This window comes from Equus przewalskii, chromosome 26 (genome assembly GCF_037783145.1).
Source record: "Equus przewalskii isolate Varuska chromosome 26, EquPr2, whole genome shotgun sequence".
Taxonomy (NCBI): Eukaryota; Metazoa; Chordata; class Mammalia; order Perissodactyla; family Equidae; genus Equus; species Equus przewalskii.
Genome location: NC_091856.1, coordinates 2750137 through 2768075, shown reverse-complemented (window position 1 = coordinate 2768075; position 17939 = coordinate 2750137). Strand labels below are relative to the sequence as shown.

At 47.4% G+C, this 17939-nt stretch overlaps 1 protein-coding gene across 8 annotated transcripts in view; it reads right to left on the bottom strand.

Moving 5' to 3' along the window:
- Positions 1 to 17939, bottom strand: part of FRMPD1 (FERM and PDZ domain containing 1) — a 145062-nt gene that overhangs the window by 91972 nt on the left and 35151 nt on the right. Inside the window, exon 1 of one of the 8 annotated variants that reach the window (XM_070595217.1) lies at positions 4315 to 4532. The exons of 2 other annotated variants lie outside the window; for them this stretch is intronic. The gene's annotated coding sequence lies outside the window, so the exon portion shown is untranslated. Of the gene's footprint in view, positions 1 to 3847; positions 4533 to 17939 lie in introns of those variants that run through there. 5 more of the 8 variants (XM_070595222.1, XM_070595226.1, XM_070595227.1 and 2 more) reach the window with 5 other exon arrangements.

The window sequence follows — 17939 nt, the reverse complement described above, 5'->3', positions numbered from 1 at the left end:
ACGTGCCACAACTAGAAGGACCCACAACAAAGAATGTACAACTATGTACCGGGGGGCACTGGGGAGAAAAAGGAAAAAATAAAATATTTAAAAAAAAAAAAAAAAAAGAATGACATCATGCCTGCCCTCCCAGGGACTTCTCACGGCTGTGGCCACCTAAGTGAGGGCACACAAAATCCTTCAAGGTTGATGGTGACGGCTTCTCCATGAGAGGTACGCAGTGAAGTGGGAGATCAGGGAAAGATGAAAACCCTGGGACAACCAGAGCCAGAAGACAGCTCTTAGGGCAAACAGGATTTGGGCTGGTTCTTCAGGCATGGGCCAGACCACCAGGGCGGAGGCCCATGCTAGTCAGAGGGCCCAGATGCAGGAGCAAAGGCCGAGAGACCTGGGGGTTGGGAGGGATTAAGTGTGGAAGACAGGGTGAGCGAGGAGGGGGACTGAGAGACGGAACGGAGACACCCTGCCAGGCTGAGGCCTCCAGACTTCATTCTCCATACACAAGGGACCCACTGAAGGTCTCTGGGCCACACTTCAGAGAAAACAGAAGCCTGACATTCAGAGAGAGAATGGAAAGATGGGGACACGTGTGAGAGAGATTTTGGAAGTAAAAATGACAGGACTTGGTGGGTGACTAGATTTCAGTCAGGAGGGAGCAAGGGAGAAGGAAAGGTCCCAGGTCATGGATGATTGCTCCCCTGCTGTGGAGCTTCCTGCCCGGGGCGGGAGGGGGATGCTGGCCATGGGTGTCCCACAGCGAGTGGGCAAGGCTCGCTTAGGTGGCACCGTGAGCTCAGCCCCACTTGTACTTCCGCTTGGACATCAGCAAGCACCTCCAGGGGCACTAATCTTCAGGGCTTGCAGTGAGAGAAAGGGGAGAGGGAGAGAGCAGAGGGGAGGCACGGGGTGGGGCACAGAGAAGAAACGGGGACAGGAGAGGAGCACAGGTCCTAGAGCAGACCAAGCCCTCTCAGGCTTCCAGGCCTTTGCATTTGCTGTTCCCCATGCCTAGAACAGTCCCCTTCCTCAATGCCCTTAATTTACCTTTGTTTGGTGCTTGCTACCTACCTGGCATCATTCTAAATACTTTACATATATCAGCTCGTTAATCCTTACAACAAGCCTATTAGGTTGGCTACTATCCCCAGTTCACAGATGGAGAAACTGAGGTCCAGATGATTAAATAACCTGACTGTGGAATATACTGAGCTGGCGGAGGGGCTGCTATTCAAATCCAGGCAGCGTGGCCGAGTCTGCCTTCTGACACACCGAGCTACGCTGCCCCCGCTCTCGTCGTTACCGCTCCTTCTCTGCTTTAGCTCTCCAGGACTCAGACGGGTCTTCCCCAGCCTCCCCCAAATGGAGCACCCCATTACCTTCTCCCACATTACCCTGCTCATTTCCTCCCAGCCCTTAGCACCACCTGTAATTATCTTATTTATGTATTTATGTGTTTCTTGTTTCCCCAGCTTGAATATAAACTCCAGTAAGGCAGGCAGCTTTCCTTTCGTTCCGATCCCCGGGGCACCTGGGATAATTCCCCAGCACAGAGTAGGTGGAATAACTGTTAAACGAACCAGTGAAGGACAGTATCATGGACGCTACGTGGTGCTCCACACGGTCATAAGGTGCTGCAACGTCATTCTTCACCCTCCTGTCCCATTCTCCTTCCTTGGCTACTGCAAATCCCCAGCAACCTACACTAAGGTGGACAGGAGCCGGTGCCCAGTTCCCAGCATATACGGACAATGCTGAAATATTTGTAACTATGTCTGGCTGTCGAATCCCCCACCTGGGTCCTTGAGCATGCAGTGATAAGCTTGTGGGCGGTGGGGACTGCGTCTTCCCACTAAGTCCTCTGTGGCCTCCCACCACCTGACAGTGTTTAGGGGCGTTGGCTGCTGTTGCTGTCAGCTGACGAGCATCCTCGAAATAACAAAAAGCCTCCGTCCCTTGAATTAGGGGGCACCTTGAATACAAATCACACTGTCACAGGAACTCGCTCCTGGTGGTGAGGTTCTAAGTCAACACACACACTAAAACAAAAAGCACCATTTACATGCTCCAACGGTGTCCAGCAACGTCTATGGAGCTTGCCCGTGAGCACACCAATAAAAGGAACTGCTAACACACACCTGTTGCACACACACGCTCTGTGAGGCACTTTTACACATGACCTCATTTAACCCTGTGAGTTTAGAATTACTATTACTCCCCTTTTACAAATGGGAAAAGTGGGGCTCAGAGGCCCAATAGCCCCCAAACCAGTGTGGATTCAGCCGCGGGTCAGAGCCTCTGAACCTCTTCCCACTGTCGTCTACTCTGAAGTGTTCTGCCCTCTCTGTGGCAGACTCGCTGGTCTCCATTTGGGCCCTGACTTTCCTGCCTCTGTATCTTTGCTCACACCAGTGCCTTGACTGAAAAACGGCCTTCCACTTCTCACCACCTGTGAAATCTCTCCTGCCCTCCCGCTTTCACGGTGCAGGCCTCCCCATCTCCCCAGCTGGAATTCTCCTCCTCAGCCTTCCCAGAGGCCCTGGGACGACTCCCAGCGTGCTTGTGGTATGACCCTCTCTGCTCTTCTCTAGACCCCCAGCTCCAGGCGGGCAGGGCCTTTTCCTGTCGCTGTCCTCCTGCATGAGTGGTGACAAAGTGCCTGCAGAACCAGTGAAGAATGAAGAGGGAAAGACTGGTGGATTCAAATGCACCCGAGAGGTAGAGGGCTCTGGACAAATTAGCTTCAACGACACAGTAAGGTCGGGAAAGGCCAACTCACGCACCGCAGCTCTGCCCCTGTCCTGCGCCAGTCACAAAGCACACTCTCACTAGTCCCCCGATTTCATAAAGCTTGAAACTTAAAACCAGGAAGTCCAGGAAGGAAATAAAATAATAAGATCACTTCCATAAGAATCCTTTCATTGTAACAGATTTCACCCACACGCTGGGGAGACGCTAATTGCAGCCCAAGGGGGATGAGAGATTGGGCAAAGGAACGGAGTCCACCTTCTAGGCTGTCAGTTAACTACCTTGTCCTGTTCTGCTGTGGCTGCACCAGAATTCACCGTCCTGGAAAACACCCATGTGCCCAGCTGTAGGCCTCTCCAGCCACACCTATACTGACCACCCACCAAAGGACGCCTGATCTGGAGTGATTTTAAATCGTCTTAATTAGAATACATCCCAATCATCACTTAAGACTAGAAACAAGCAGATGCCGGCCTCTATGTCAGGACCCCTAGAACAGTGCATTATTTTTTCCCAAACAACTATTTTGAGGTTTTTACAAAAATAACCAAATCAAACAGAAACGCTTCCTGATCTATAAGCCACTTTGAAAACAAATCATTATGCTGTTGAATATTTTATGATGGTCCAGAGCACTGACGGAGGGAAGGCTAGCGTTCACCAATCTTTGCCATATCTATTTCGGGACTCCCAAAGCCAACTGCAAATAGCTCCTTTATCTCCTAGATGCACATTTGCAAGTGCTGGGTGGATTCTCGGTGAAATATTGCCTCTACCCAAAGTGACCCTAAATACAGGAACCCGGAGATGCCGCTTCCCGGAGTTTACAGCCGAAAGACCTCAACCGCCATCTAGTGCACACGCCCCTACCCTAGGCCGCCCAAGGTCACACAGTCCGCGCGGATGGCAGAGGAGCCACCAGGAGCCGGGGCCCCGACTCCCAGCCCTGCGAGCATCCTCTGTGCCCAGAGGCCGACTCAACACCCCTCCTAAAGCTCAGCCAAAGCTGCGGCAGGTTAGCGACGTGACCCCCGAGATTGACTTCTGTGCGTCCCCCAAGGAGCCCTGGAGCTGAGATACTCAGAGGCGCCCCTCGACTCACGAAATGGCCACACTGGCATGGTGCTTCAGGTGATCGTCCCTGGAGAACCCGTCCTGGCCCAGGTGTGGCCGAGCCCCGGCAGGGCAAGCTGGTGGGAGGCCACTCAGAAAGTTGGCGCTGGCCGGGGCAGCACCTGAACCCAGGTCTCCCGCCTCGCGGTTTTTGCCGCTTTCTGCACTACACCATGCAGATCTCGAAAACTTAAGCAGCACATTGATACTGTGTCAAGATTTAACCATTGCAGGCCCTGAGCGAGCCCGCGGACGAGCCCCGCGCCGGGAGTGGGGACACGAGGGCTGGAGGCGGGCGCGGGTCCCCTGCGGCCGGTGGTGCCGGCGAAGCGCACGGCGAAGGGCGGCGCGGAGGAAGCCGAGGGCAGGCAGTCTGCAGCTCCCGGAGGCGCAGGCCCGGGGCGCAGGGACCGGCAGTCCCCCCAAAACTTTGCGGCGCCCGGACCTCGCGCTTACCTGCAGAGGAGGCGCCGCCCGCGCGGACGCGGCCCGGGCTCAAGCTCTCGGCCAGGGCGGCCCCGCCCAGCGGCGGGCACGGACGCGGGCGAGGCTAGGGCAGCGGCGCGGCTCGGGCTCGGCTGGGCTCCGCCTCCCGCGCCGCGCTGCAGCCGAGGGGCGCGCAGGGCCGGCCGCGCCCGCGCCGTCTGGCCGCGGCAGGTGCTGAGGCTGCAGCTGCGGGGCCGCCAGCTGCCGGCGCCGCGACCCCCGCCGGGGGAGGAGCCCCGCGCGCCGCCTCCGCGGGCCCCGAGGTCCCGGCGCCGCAGTGGGCGGTCCGCTCCCACCCGGCCCTGCCTCCGCAGGCCGTCCCCAGCTCCCCGCCTGGGCGCGCAGCACCCGCCGAGTACCCACGGGGAGACTGAGGCCGGAGAGGAAGGGGCTCCCCACGGTCGCCCAGAGCGCGGCGGCGGGGCCACAACTGGAACCCAGAAGAGTGCCAAGAAACGACCCCCTTCTCACGCCTGCCCTCCCCCGCTCTCTTACTCCAAGGCCCTTCGCAGAGCTGCGGCTACGCGGAGCCCTGGGGGACGCAGGCGCTCGGCGGAGGGGAGATGGAAGATGTGGGCCCACATCTGGCACTACGGATCACCTCCCCAGTCTCTGCACACTCCTTGGGGGCTGGGACGCTGGGCTCTCTCCGCTTTCCTCCGGCCTCTCCGACCCCTCCTTCTTGGTCTCCCTGAGGGTTCCTCAAACCCCAGAGCCCTAAAATGCTGGGGTGCCCTGGGATTCTGCGCTCAGGCTTCTTCTGACAGCCTGGGCCGTCTCACCCGCTCCTCTGGCTCCGGTCCTACCACCTCTCTGTCCATCATGGCAAATGCATGCTCTGTCAAAGAACTCTTTTCCCCCCGAAATACCTCCTCGACACCTGCTAGGTCGGTGTCCTGTGTTAGACACTGGGGATGTAGCTTTGAATCGAGCACAGCCCCCGCCTTCATGGAGTGTACTGTCTGTGGACTGTTAATACAGTGCATACAGACTGTCACAGACTGTCAATACAGCGCAGTGTCTGTAACAACAGTGTGATCCCAGGGTGCCAGGGAGGGCACGGGGCATGGCGGGTGCCCGGATTGGCTGAATGAGGGAAGAAGGCCTCCTAGACAGGGTGCCCTTTAATAGAAACGTGACAAGCAATGGGGCTGGCCAAGGAAAGGGAGGAGTGTGGAGAGAGCCCTCCAGGCCCAAAGTGCAGAAGCAAAGACCCCGAGATGAGAGATGTCGCGAGGGAGGGGCAGGAGCCTCGAGCTGAAGCACAGGCAGCAGGGGCCAGTTCCTGGCCGGGGAACTGCCTCTGTTCTCAGGGCAATGGGGGGTCGTGGGAGGAGTTTTGAGCAGGGAAGAGACACCATCAGATTGGCACGTTAGACCATTCTGGTGATGGAACGGTGCACAAATATGTGTTAACACGTGTCCTTCATAAAAAAATTAAATAAATAAAAAAGGCCGGCGGGCTGGCCCAGTGGCACAGTGGTTAAGTTCGCACGTTCCACTTCCGAGGCCTGGGGTTCACCTGTTCGGATCCCGAGTGCGGACCTAGGCTGAGCTTGTCAAGCCATGCTGTGGCAAGCGTCCCACATATAAAGTGGAGGAAGATGGGCACGGATGTTAGCTCAGGGCCAGTCTTCCTAAAAACAAACAAACAAACACAGCAGCATTGCAGCTCTTCGGAGCCCTCCCGGCCTAGATGAAGAAGGCACCCTGCACCCACCTCCTCTGTCCTCCAGTCCCTAACCCAGGCCTCTGTCCGGACGGGCTCGCCTGAGGGGCTGCGTCTCTGGAAGGCCTCCTCGGAACCTACTCCCAAACTCCCTTTTCTCTCAATGCCCCAGCCCCTCTGCACCAGATCCCTGAGCTGAGTGAGCCCTTCACTCTTTGGGGTCTGCGGTGTACAGAGGTCTGCCCCAGGATAAGCACCCTTAGGAGAAGCGGACAGAGACAGGAAGTTCTGGAGCCGTGGTGGGACTAAAGTAAGCTTCTGAGAAATTGTGTTGTACCTCTCCACGTTATTCCTTACAACTGCATGCAAATCTGCAATTCTCTCTAAATAAAGTTTAATTTTAAATATTGTGTGTTGTAGATAAAGATTAATAACCAAATCACTCTCCCAAATGCAGATTAAAGGCCAAAGAGGGCACTTGTGAGAAAAGAAGACAAAAACTCACCCCTTTGTCCAGGGAGTACAAATTTGCCTGTGGAATTTTGTCCTGTCTCTCTCCGAGCGCAATTTCCGAGCTGCCCATGCCAGAAGTGTCTTGTCTTCAGGTATGTTATGTAGTCACGTGTAAACAGTTTCACCTTTGGCTCCTGGGGCCCCACTCTGCCCGGGGTTCCCATTCCGACCCCTCTTCCCCCTCAGCCTTCCTTCTCTGCCTGCTGTTAACATGCCAAGATTCCTCTTGTCCCCTCTTGGTCTCTTCTTCCTCTTCACCCTGACTGAGCAATTCTATTGGCTGTGTGGCTTCAGCCCAGACCCTCTTCTGCGCCCCAAACCCAGGGACATAAACTGCCCACTGGATGTCTCCTGAATGCCTCTCAGGTGCCTCAGTCTCAACAGAGCCAAAACCAAACTCGCGTCTTTCCCCTAAATTACCCCTTTTTGCATTGCTTCCATATCTCAACTGGCAGTGGCACCACCTTCCCGGACACCAAGGCAACATTTCGACTCTCCTCTCTTCCTGGCTCTCATACCCTACTGGTCACTAAGTCCAGTCAACTCTGTCTTTCTCTTCATCCCGCTGCCCTTGCCTTAGTTGGAGCTCAACATTTCTTGAGGAGGCTGTAATAAATGCCTCCAGTCTTGCCTATTTGTAATTCATCTGCCACATGCTGCCAGTGATCTTTTTAAACCACAAATCTAAAAGGCACTCTCCTGCTGAAGATACATCTATTGTTCCTCCTTGACCTTGACAAGAAGTAAGTCCTAACACCTTAGCGTGGCACAGAGCCCTCAGCCATCTGACCCGCTACTGCTGTGGCTCCGTCTCCACCTCCCCCATACCTGCACACTGCATACCTTATGTTTCTAGGTCACATAATTTTTACAATAGTAAAAATAGTGCTAATTCATTAACTTATTACTATGTGCCAGGCACTGTGTTAAGCGCTTTACACACAATATCTCATGAAATGAAGGGCACAGAGCATAGTGCCAAAACATACAGTCTCAAGGCAAACCGCCTGGGTTCAGTTCCCAACACAGCCACTTGTTCACCTGTGTAATCCTGGGAAAGTTCCATAATCTCTCGGGTCTACATTTCCTGCTCTGCAGAGAGAGCATAATAAGAATGCTGCAACCTAGGGATGTTCTAAAAAGGCTTCCTAGAGCTGAAACAGCATTCATCGCCTGCTGGCCAGCACTGTTAGTCATGCTTAGGGTCAATATATGCAGGGATGAGGAGCATGCTCATTTTACAGAGGAGGAAACTGAGGCTCCGGGAAGGGAAGCCATTTACTTAGGATTCCACAGCTTTAGAGCAGCTGCACTGGGATTCACATGGGATTCTAAATCGCATGGTGCTAAATACTTTGATAAGCCGTTGCCTTCCCCCCCCGCCCCCCCCCCCCCAGCCTTTCTCATTTCCCCTCCTTTACCACAGCCTGCCAGGCGGATTCTTCTTCCTCCTTGAAATCCTGCCCAAGAACAGCCCCTCTTCCAGGAGGTCCGCCCAGCCCTCCTTTGTGCCTGCGCTGTACTCGGTCTGTTCTTTAAATAAAGCACCAAGCACACGGCTCTACGGTGATTTATTTACATGTCTGTCTTCTTGAGACCTCCCTGAGAGAGACAATATCTTATTTATTTTTGTCTTCCTGGAACCCTATAGATATTTGTTGAATGAATGAATAAATCGATGAATGAAATATACATAAGATTCTCAAAAGAGTTTTACCCTAACAGCTGTCATTTCAATATAGATGACTTTTAATCTCTGCTTTTGTCACTCTGAAGTCATTTTGGGTGAGAGAATAGCATGAGAGGACCCAATGTTAACACAGAGCAGGATGCAGCAAGACTGAAATTTCTCGTATTGCTATTTGGCCCTGCCTTGTCCCTCCCAGACGCCTCTCCTTTTTTTGGTGGCACTATGTAATAACCCATAATGAGAAGCAGTGTTGCATCCTAATGAGACTTCCTGCTAAAACATCTGAGGTTTGAATTTATTTCCCATAAGTACCATTTCAGCTAAAAGTTTGCTTTCTCTTTGGCTGAGTGTGCTATTTGTCATCCGCTAAGTGCCCATAGCTTCCCCTATCTGTATTAATCTCCTTTGCATTCAAATACTTCTGAGAGCTGACTTAATAGTTAGCTTTTCTATACAATTTCCTTCTTAGAATGCCTAACTCTTCCTGACTTCGTATCTATTGTTCCCAAAATAGAATAGGTTACTGCTTCAAATTTCAGCTTTACTGTCTGCCGTGATGTAGGACAAGTCTCTACTCTTCTTCAGAATGATCAAATTCCATCTGGCTTGAAGAAAACAAAACACCTGACCCTGTCTCTTTGTATGGAGTAGTGTTTTTAAATTAGATGTTAGAAACATTTATTTTGTATACCAGCACATAAGTAAATTGGCCATTTTAATGCCTTCATGTCAAATTAATGAGAAGCAATGCAGGTGAAGAAAAGGACATTGGTCTGGGAAACAGAAAAAAAGGGCGAGGCGATTTCTAGTACTGTTCAGCCATTTGCCCAAGTCCCCTCTCACTCCTCAGGCCGCAGAAGAAAGGAGGAATGAGACAGAATGACGTTTGAGGTCTCTTTCAGATCGAAAAGGACATGATTCCTGAATGGGCCCCCAGTGGTCATTCATTCAACATTGTCGAGTGTCTCCCATGGACTCATGTCTTTTGAAGTGTAGTGATTTAAATATAAATCCAGACTGGATGGGAACAGAATGGTTGGGTTAAGAGAGGGTTATTACCACACTCAGTTTGGTACCACATAAACTGATGACATATTTTTAATATTCAAGATCTCCCTATTACTGAACTATGATGAAGACAGTTTCATTGAGACTTTGGTGAACCAAGACTCCTGGACCTTTGGAGTATTGCAGAAAGACCATTAGGAATAGCCCTATCTGAGATCCATGCCAGCAGTTGGGGTAAGCTGCTTATAGAAAAGCAGTGCTCTAGAGTTCTAGAACCTAGTTCTGTGCCTTCCTTGCTGTGTGGCTATGAGAAACTCACAGCACCTCTCTGGGCCATAGTTTACTCTTCTGTAAAAGGAAAGAATGATACCTGTGACAAGCAAGGTCTCTTGAGCTCTAAACTGGATGATCCTTTGAGATTAAGGAAGGTAAAGTGTTATCCAGGCAGAAAGAAAAGTTCTGCTGTTGTCCACAAAAGAAACTGGGGGCTTATCGTGAGGATTCTATCATGTCTTGAGGACAAGTAAATTGTTTCTCTGCAGAGAGAAACTGACATAAAAGCAACATGTTCTTACTCCCAAGATTCTAGAACACAGCAGCAGACATTCACTGCTCACTTCTTGAAAATGAATTGTCCAGGTCACTGGAAAATACTAATGGGGCTTTAGGCGAGAAAGCCGGTTGTCAGCAAGCTCGTGAAGAGAGCTCAGCATCCCAGCGCTCTCCAAACCTTGCTTCATCACCGATCACAGTCATTCTCCCAAAGATGAACTATTTTTACTTTTGGGGGAGGAGTGGGGAGTGGAGATTGATTCTTTAGTTCTCATATAAGCCTTATCTGCTCAAATTTCTTTTCCCGTTTCCCCATCGTATTCTCTGCTCCTTGATAAAACTGGTATTCTTATCTGTTGCTAATGCAAAGGACTTAATGACTTGGTTGGAAACAGAGGAAAAGGATGAGACATTTGCATAGAGTTGGAAATGATTATCACAATTTAAAAAACAATCTTTGAGCTCTTTATGTCTCCTGTCAGATGGGTTTTTATCTCATTCCTTAGATAAATCTTTCAGTGTTCTGAGGGACAGCTTTGAAAATATAGCAGTGGCGTTAGTATCTTTTACTCTTTTCATCTCTTTTAAAAATTTCTTTTCCTCTGCTGGTTCAGCTTTTGGGAGATCAGCTCCTAAGAGAAAGGCATGCCCTTGAGGTTGTGGCCAGTGTCTAGAGTGCCTCTACCCTGGTCTTGCCCCTGTGTCTGCTCCAGTTCCCACAGGCTCAATCCCACTCCCACTCTGCTGTGAAACCGCAGCTTTGCACCGCTGCTCTGCTCCCCACGGCCCCGGGGCAGATGCTACCATTTCTCCATCACCACTTTCTTCATCTCCTTTACTTTTCCACAGCACTTTACAGTTTGTAAACACCAGACAGAGCAGTCATCTCCTTTTATTTTCTCAACAGCAACTTGAGTTATGCAGGATAAACATGATCCCCATTTACACACGAAGAAACTGAGACAAGCTCAGAGAAGTCAAATGATTGTATGAGGTTACAGAGCTGGTAAATGGGATTCAAACTCAAGTTTATCTAGGTAACAGAGCTCTATCCTTGGGGGAAAAAGATGACTGCAACAGAATCATAATGAGGAGAAATTTCCTAAACCATGTTAGGATGACTATCTGGGGGATTCTCTAAAGAGAAGGGATCCTGTGGCTGACTGCCTCTCTCACCCAGCTTCCTGCTGAAGTGACTCCAACTGTGTGACATACAGCGAATGGAGAGGGGAGGACGCTGGGGCCGATGGCAGAGCCTAAAGGAGATCTTACACCTGCCCGGGAGACTGAGCCAGTGAGGGATGGTGTCTCTGCCACACTGTTTAAAATTGCAGGGAGGACCAAGGCCAGGAGCCTAGAAAGGACCTGCTTCTCTAGGGAGACTACAGTGAAGCCTTTTGATTCTGGGGCTACCTGGGGGTCCAGCTAGCCCCAACTGAGTGCCTCCCCTTAGCAGGTAAGGAGGAACTGCCCCTGCCTGCTCCCTGTGAGGGAAGACTCCTGATTCTGCTGTTTGCCTCCTTAGAAGGGAATGTCTCAGTTGGGCGAAACGACCCCTTGCAGGGCCACCAGTAGCCCATACAGCAGCTTTATGTGGATTAGAAAAAGGCATCCCCCTCAGATGCCTTTGTGCAAATGAGAAAATAATGCTCCCTTCCTTCAGGTGGACATAGCGCCACACACACAGTTCAGCAAATGGACTTTAGCTCCTGCTTATCCTCTCAACCAGCTACCCTTGTACAGTAGACAACCTACACAATGACACACAGCAGCCCAACCATTCCTCCTTCAAACTAGGAGTGTCTGAAGATCCTAGAGGCCTCTCCTACTTTGCCTCAGCCTGGTGGACCCAGCGGACCAGGCTTGTTCACCACTAGGCCATTGGAGAAGAGGCATCTTTCTTTCCTTTCACGATGGCTGAACTGTTGCTACCCAAGAGGCCACAATAGCCTGACTTGCCCGGGTGCTGATAAGAGGAGCCAAAGACGGTCAGAGATCATTTCAGGCGACTCAGCAGCTTGAACACCAAGCTAAATAACTAGAAGAGAGGACTCATACTGAGATAGGCTTAAAAAAAGAAAAAGTAAGTTTATTAAATAAGAATTTTAAGCATATTCAAGTAGAGATTGGAAATTATAAGAATGAGGAGAAATGGTTTGGGGAAGTTAAAAAGACAATTTCTAAATTTAAACATTTCAATTGTGGAAGTGAAAAATAGAGTGAACCCCACTGAAAATTGATTTAATGGTCTGAAAGATGAAAAAGGAGAACAATCCCACAGTACCAAGACAAAAATACAAAGAAATGGAAATTATGAGTGAAAATATTTAAAAATAGATGAACTATCTAGGAGATATGCAAATAATGAGTACCAAATGGAGCAAAAATAAGAAGGAAGCAAAGCAATAACCAAAGAAGTAATAGAAGAAAACTTTATGGACTTTAAGGAGATTGAATTTTCAGATAGAAAGAATTTATTGAATGCTACACAGTAGTCGTTTAAAAATACCTTGGATTCCACTTCTGGACAGATGGAGGCAATACATTTCTCCCTATTCCTACTGCGAAATACAGCTAAAACCCCTAGGCATAATGTATCAAGCAAACATAAGGAAACTCTTATGAATGATAGAGAGAGAAGGTAGACCAGCTAGGGACCTCAGGACTCAAGAAACTACACGGCAATGAAGTCCCTAGGTTTTCTTTTTGCCTCCTGTATGGAGCCCCTGGTCGGTAGAGGCTGAGTCGGGGACTTAGACTCCACCCCTGCCCTAAGGTGACAAGACCCACCTCCCACTCCACAACAGGGCAGTGCCAGCAGAGGCGGAGTGGGGAACTTGGACTTCCATCCCCACCCAGGGGGAATGGGGGAGTGCTCCCTTTACCCACCAGGGCAGTGTCAGCTGAGGCATGCTGAAATAGAAGATTCAAATAGCATCCAGAATCTCATGATATAACACCTAAAACGTCCAGGATACAATAAAAAACATCACTCATCATACCAAGAACCAGAAAAGTTTCACTTTGAATGAGAAAAAGACAATCAACAGATGCCAAAAATGGAGAAGCTACAGATTTTAGAATTATCTGACAATGATTTAAAGCAGACATCATAAAAATGCTTCACCAGCAATTATGAATTCTCTTGAAACAAATGAAAACATAGGTACTATCAGCAAAGAAATGGAAGTTATAAAAAATAACCAAATGAACATTATAAACCTGGAAAATAGAATGAAAGAAGTGAAAAAGTCACCAGACAGGCTGAATAGTAGGTTGGAGATGAGAGAAGAAAAAAATCAGTGAACCTTAAGGGCAGATTAATAGAATTTATCCAATCTGAACAACAGAGAGAAAATAGACTGAAAAAAAAATAACAAAGTTAAGCTAACATTCATATCAGTAGAATCCAAGAAGGAGAGAAGAGAGAGACTAGAAGTGAAAAAATAGTTGAAGAAATAATTGCTGAAAATACCCCAAATTTGGCAAAAGACATAAGCCTAGATTGAAGAAGCTGTGCAAACTCCAGAGGGGATAAACTCAAAGAAATTCACACCAAGTCATCATAATTATACTCTGAAAACTAAAGAAAAAATAAAACAAAAAAAAAATCTTGAAAGGAGAGAGAAATGACACATGATTTAGAGGGGAACCCCAATTCAAATGACAGCAGAATTCTCATTCGAAATCGTAGAGGCCAGAAGGAAGTGGCATAACATTTTCAAGCACTGAAAGAAAATCACTGTCAACTCAGAACTCTATATCTAGAAAAATATCCTTCAGGAATGAAGGTGAAAAACTAAGAGAATTTGTGACCAATAGACCTACCTAAAAAGATGACTAGAGGAAATTCTTCAAACAGGAAATGATAAAAGAAGGAAACTTGGAATATCAGCAATGAATAAAAAATAAAAGAAAGGGTGAAAATATTGGTTAATGTAATAGATTATAATTTTCCTCTTGAGTTTTTAAATTTATGTTTGGTGGTGAAAGCAGAAGTTATAATATTGTCAAATGTCCTCAGTGTATATAGAGGTAATATTTAAGACAATTATACTAAAAAGGAGAGGGGGTAAAGGGACCTAAATGCACATTTTACTCGAAGTGGTCAAATATCAGCACCAGTAGTTGTGACAAGTTCTGCATGTGTAGTTCAATCCTTGACCAAGAAGTAAAAAGCCACGCAAAGAGATACATTCAAAAACACTATAGATAAATCTTATTGGAATTCTAAAAAACGCTCAAGTAATCCAAAGGGAGGCAGGGAAAAGGAAAGAGAGGAATGAAAAATGGGGAACAAACAGAAAACAATAAAATGTCAGACTGACGTCCTAACATTTCAATAATTACATTAAATGTAAGTAATCTAAACACACCAATTAAAAGACAGAGATTGGCAGAATGGATTTTTACAAACAAGTTCTGGTGAAATTTCTGAACTCCAAGAATAAAGTGTAAATGTCATGAGCTTCCAGACAATGTGAATAGCTTATTATGAAGGAAAGAGAGCTCTCCAGAATTATTTTGTGGACCACAAAAACTGTCCTTGCTAAAATTTATTGAGACCTAATATTTGTTAGCCACTGTTCTAAGCAGCTTATATCTCATTTTAATAATTCTATGAAGTGTATGTTATTAGTACCCCCATTTTATTAGATGAGCAAACTAAGGCTAACTTTCCCAAGGTCACTTAATTAGTAAGTGCCAGAGCTCAGATTACACCTAGGGAGTCTAACAAAAGAAACTAAAGAATGAGCACAAGTTAGCTGCCTGAACAGGGGAGGAAGATAGAGCTCTTGAGCAGAGAGAACAGTCTATGGCAAGGTTCTGAGGATGGGAAGGAAAACCTATTGTATGTGAGGTGTTTTAAATATGCTATTAATTATCACAAACTCAAACAAGCGGTATTAGGATGTCCACTTTGCAGATGAAGAGACTCAGCGAGACTAAATAACTTGTTCAAAATAATCCAGCTAGTAGGCGATACAGCCAGAATTTAAATCTGTGTCAGCCACCATCCACTGTTCGGTCAACAAGCTGGAAAGGCTCTTGGAACATATTTCCCATAGTGATCGTCGTTGTCACCCCAATAGTTTCCCTGTAGTGACCCAGCAACGAAAACCTGAAATAGAAGAGGGTCAGTCCTCCCTTTCTGGGTGATTTTGGTCAAGCCTGCTCTGGGTCTGAGTGTCTTCACGTGTAAAACAGAGAATCGAGCTGCATCAGTGTTTTCCTAACTGTGGCAGAAGGGAGAAGAGTGGAATCCTTTGTTCAATTCCAACCCTATTAAACAGAAGCCCAGTGTGGCAGACAGGTGAAGGCAGAGCAAACCTGACTGCAGGGCACCGGGGGGCCCAGGGACAGTGCTAGCCTGGCCCTCTTCCATTAGAAGGCTCCTTTAGAACCCTCAGTTCTGAAACTAGTGCATGGAGAGGCTCCAGGCACAGAGAGAGTCTTGGAGGCATTCTCTCTCATCTTTAGCGCAGGATAGGGAGAGAGATCAATGACCTAGATTTTCTTAAAAACAAGGTTTTATTCATGTTTTGTTACTATGTACCATGTGCTGCGACATTGTGTTTCAGTGTCCTTTTTGAATCAGATGGATATTCTGGGGAGGATCTGTGCTGTGCAGTCAGATGTGGCTTGAATCCCAGCTCCAGCCCTTGGTAGCTTCGTAACCTTGGACAGCTAACATAAGCTTTCAGTTTTCTCATCAAAACAAAGAGATAATACTGACCTTGAAGGGTGTTGTGAGGATTACATTAAATAATAAGGACAAAGTACCTAGCATATGATCAGGGGTGTTGTAGACATTCAATAAAAGGCGCTGTCATCACGCACTTCGGAACTCTCAGATCCTGACAACGTAAGTCTGCCTTTTCTTTCACAGTTTGTGGAGCTTGGGTCCTTCTGCTGCTGCTGCTGCTGCTGATTTGTTTTTTTCCTTTTTTCCTTTTTTGTGAAGATTGATATAAAAAGAGATGATACTTTTTGCAACGGAATGCTGAAGGTACAGTAAATTTAAGGTGGTGAATTACGAAAAACTATGTACTTATTAATGACAGTGAAGATATATTTTCCTAGTCTGGACCCTGATTAATGACTGTTACGCATGCTGATTAGCTTGAAACCAAACAGCAAGAGCATTCACAAAATAATCCATTATTTAAACGTACATTTTCTTTTTAAAACTAAAAGGTGCTTTTATGACCCTGGTATTAACAGACAAGGATAAGCTGAATTTACAGACTTTCCGTCTTAAAACAAGTGATGTCTTGTGCATCATCATGTGGTTGGGGCCACAGCCTGACCTTCCAGAGCCTAGGAGATCAAGAGGCTCAAGTCATGGCAGATTTCCTGTAATGGACCATGAATTCCTGCCGCTTCCCATGAAGCTCGCTGGGAGAACATTTCAGAGCATATGGTACTTCATCAACTGATACTAATGTGCCCATTAGTGTGGCTCCAGAGGGAACTTCAGAGAACGGTCACTTGAGGAAAGCAATAGCTACTTATAGCCCGTGCTTCCCCCACAACTCTGTCTTCTGTTCAGCCGCCCCCTCTTCTTTCAGCCCTCCCAGGAAAAGACGTACAATAGAGGTGTGCCATTAATGCTATCTGTACTACCCACACTTGAACCACAATCCCTTAAGGCACACCGCCTTGAGGTCCTTCAAAGTCCTTATGCAGACAATGCTCACTTGCTCCTCACAATACTCCTCTGAGCTAGGTTTTATTAGCCCATTTCACAGATGAGGAAAACAGAAGCTCACAACAGTTAGACTATTTGCTTGGAGGTCAGAGGTAAGTGGAAGAGCTGTGCTAGTCCAGTGCAGTGGCCCAGCACCATGCTGGGTGTGTAGAGGCATTCACTTAGCCTGACTGAGTTCTCTGAATTGCTCTGCTTTGCTCACCTGGCTCAACATGTAGCCCCATTTAAGTATATGGAAATTTATTCAGTCATGCAGGTAACATTGACTGGGACCCCATGGCCGAGGCGCTGTGCTACGAGGGGAAGAGTGTCTGGGATGTGCAAGGGCTTTGGAGTTGTTCACACAAGGATGTGTGGATATCCCGGCCCTAGTAAATGCTCCGTGAGTGCTGCTGATTAGTGAGAGGTGCTGTGGAGGACACAGAGATGAATCAGACATGGTTCTGACCCTCAAAAGGCTCCAAGTCTAACTTATATGCCCATCTGAAAAAAAATTAAAGGGCTGAATCACTGTCTTAATTCTTAAATCTTACTCTTTATTCCTAAGCAAAATCCAAATGAATCAAATATCTAAGTGGTGAAACCATAAAAGTACTTGAAGGAAATATGAGATAATTTAATCTTGGAGCAGGAGAGGTCACAGACATAAAATAGACAGTAAATAGATATTATTAGATAAAAATAAAAAATCCTGCATGGGGTAAAAACACTATAAACATAGTAAAAAGATAAATTTAAAAATTAGAAAAAATATTTATGCCCCATGATAAACAAGGGGATAATATCCTTATTATATACAAGGTGGCTAAAAATCAATGATCAAAATACCAGCAACCCAGTAGAAAAACAGGCAAAATATAGGAATAGATAATGTATGGTAAAGCACTTATGAATGGCTCTAACATCTACAGAAATGTTCAACCTCACTCATAAGAGAAATTCAAATAAAGGCAACACTGAGATATCATGTGTTACCTATCATAAGAGCAAAGATCAAAAAGCTTCATGATACCCTGTGTTGTTGCAGATGAGGGGAAACAAACTCTCATCTTTGTTGGTATGAGACTGGTACAATCTCTGTGAACAGCAATTTGGCAATATCTATTAAAAATTTTAAATGAGTACCAATAGCAAAACAGTTTAAAAACCTAAATGTCCATCATTAAAGGACAGATTAAATGATGGCACATCCATTTAACGGAACGCCATGTAACCATAAAACAAATGAAAGGGGCCGGCTCCGTGGCCGAGTGGTTAAGTTCGCGCGCCCCACTGCAGCGGCCCAGGGTTCGGATCCTGGGCACAGACATGGCACCACACGTCAGCCCACATTGAGGCCGCGTCCCACGTCCCACAACTAGAAGGACCTGCAACTAAGATATACAACTATGTACAGGGGGGGTTTGGGGAGATAGAGCAGAAAAAAAAAAAAAGATTGGCAACAGTTGTTA